This window comes from Sapajus apella, unplaced genomic scaffold (assembly GCF_009761245.1).
Source record: "Sapajus apella isolate SASKATOON/1434 unplaced genomic scaffold, GSC_monkey_1.0 scaffold3718, whole genome shotgun sequence".
NCBI lineage: Eukaryota > Metazoa > Chordata > Mammalia > Primates > Cebidae > Sapajus > Sapajus apella.
In genome coordinates this window covers 1-2433 of record NW_022440644.1, presented here as the reverse complement: position 1 = coordinate 2433, position 2433 = coordinate 1, and the positions used below count along the sequence as shown (strand labels likewise).

The window sequence follows — 2433 nt, the reverse complement described above, 5'->3', positions numbered from 1 at the left end:
GGCGTGAGCCACCACGCCCGGCCCATTTTTGTATTTTCAATAGAGATGGGGTTTTACCATGTTGGTCAAGCTGGTCTTGAACTCCTGACCTCAGGTGATCCACCTGCCTCGGCCTCTCCAAGTGCCGGGATTACAGGCTTGAGCCACCTCGCCCGGCCTTCCTGTCTTTCAAAATCTCCGGATTAAAAATGGGTCCGAAGGCCTGGCGCGGTGGCTCAAGCCTGTTATCCCAGCACTTTGGGAGGCAAAGACGGGTGGATCACGAGGTCAAGAGATCGAGACCATCCTGGTCAACATGGTGAAACCCCGTCTCTACTAAAAATACAAAAAACATTAGCTGGGCATGGTGGCGCGTGCCTGTAATCCTGGCTACTCAGGAGGCTGAGGCAGGAGAATTGCCTGAACCCAGGAGGCGGAGGTTGCGGTGAGCCGAGATCGCGCCATTGCACTCCAGCCTGGGCAACAAGAGCGAAACTCCGTCTCAAAAAAATAAAAAGTAAAAAAAATAAAATAAAAAAAATAAAAATGGGTCCGATTATTGAATGGATCCTGATTGCAATAATCGTACCCATTAAAACCCGAGAAATTTCCAAGCCTCCCTGTTGCCACCAAATAGTCCCTTTCCATACCCGGCCCTCAGAATGTGCAGGAAGGTGAAAGAACAGTCTAGAAAGATGTTCGCTCAGCCCTGGGTGCCAGCTCAGAGAGTTTTAAAAAGCTGTGTGGGGTTTCCGCCTCTCTTTTCTAAATTTAACCTGGACACCCAGTTCCTCTGCAGTGTCTCCCCTGGAAAGTTCTCGAGCGTTCCCTAGCTTTGGGGCCGCGCCCGCCCAGAGATCTGCCGAGTCATGGTCCTTGTCCCGCGGCCCGCAGCGGGGGATGGGGGCGGCCCCAGGGAGCCCCCGCGACGAGGCTGGGACTGAGGAAGGTTGAGGGGGGCTGAGCAAAGAAGCCCAGTCATCATCTCAAATGTGACCCAAAATAAAGACCCGTCCATCCCGCGGGGTGGGCTAGGGTAGGTCGCGCCGGAGGGCAGGCGCTCAGTTCGCGCCCCAAGTCCACCGAACACGAGTTGGCGACCCGAGGCGACCGCGGGGGCTGAGGGGAAGGGGTGCAGGGCCGCAGCTCAGGAACGCGGGCCGCCCACCGGCTCCAGGTGCTGCGGCTCCGCGCCGGGTTTTGGCGCCTCCCGTCGGCGCCCCCCCCCCCCCCACCAACGGCGAGCGCCGCTACGTCACTATCACAGTGCGCAGCCAGAGCCTTGATCCCTCCGCCCGGCCTCTCAGGACGGCGGCCTGCTGCCCACCAGACTCGGCCCAGAACCCCAGTCTCAGCAGGAGGACATTTTAGGACGGGACCTGGGTGACGCTAGGTAACTGGTTTTCTTTCCAGAGAGCAGAACAAGCGGGGAAAAGTAGTCCCTTCTCGGCGATTCTGCGGAGGGATCTCCTCGGGGCGGTGAACGCCGATGTCTATATAAGGACGCGCCGGGTGTGGTGCAGCTAGTTCCGTCGCAGCCGCGAGTGCAGCCGTTCCTGTTTTTCGTCAGTTGCTGTCATCTCCGCTTGGTGAGCAGTGGGGTTCTGAGCGGGCTGGGGCTTTCGTGGCCATTTGGCCTCGACGTGGGATGGAGGTGGGTCGCGGTCGCGGGTCGAGAGACTGCGGAGGGCTGTTGACTGTGTCCGCGAGAAAGGTGGCCCTGAGGTGGGGGGAGCGCAGCAAAATGGCGGCTGTTTTGAGCGCCGAGTGGAGGACGCCTGTGAGGTGGGCTGTGAGGTGGTTGAAACAAGGTCGGGGGGCATGGACCCAAGGCCTTGAGGCCTTCCCTAATGCGGGAAAGCTCTGATTCTGGTGGGATGGGCTAGGGCACCGTTTGGGGATCCTGAAGTGAAGTTTGTGATTGACTGGAGAAGTCGCCTTGTCCGTTGCGGAGATGGCAGTTACGGCACTGCCGCGCGGCAGTGCACCCGCACTGGGGGGAGAGCGCGCCTTCGCTCTGTGGTGACGTCACCCGTTTTGTCGGCTCATAATGCAGGGTGGGGCCACCTGCCGGTAGGTGTGCGGTAGGCTCTTCTCTGGCGCAGGACGCAGGGTTCGGGCCTAGGGTAGGACCTCCCGAATCGACAGGTGCCGGACCCCTGGAGAGGGAAGGATAAGCGATCCGTCAGCGTCTTTGGTCAGGTTTATGTACCTACCGTCCTCAGTAGTTGAAGTCTGGGTTTTGAAAACTGGGGCTGGCGAGTGTTTTGTGAAGTAAGGCAGGTTTTAAATTGTAATTATTTGGGTCAATGTGACATATAACTTACAGCATTAGGAAAGCTAATACATTGCTAAATTCTGGTGGTTTTTGGCTTTTTTGTTAAAACAGACAATGCAGATCTTCGTGAAGACACTGACCGGCAAGACCATCACCCTCGAGGTGGAGCCCAGTGA

At 57.8% G+C, this 2433-nt stretch overlaps 1 long non-coding RNA gene across 1 annotated transcript; it reads left to right on the top strand.

Annotated features, from left to right (window-relative positions):
- Window positions 1–763: 763 nt before the first annotated feature.
- LOC116547593 lies at window positions 764–2426 on the top strand. The gene is made up of 2 exons (XR_004267105.1): window positions 764–1568; window positions 2369–2426. It is a non-coding gene; the product is annotated as an uncharacterized LOC116547593 (long non-coding RNA).
- The last annotated feature ends 7 nt before the right edge of the window (window positions 2427–2433 follow it).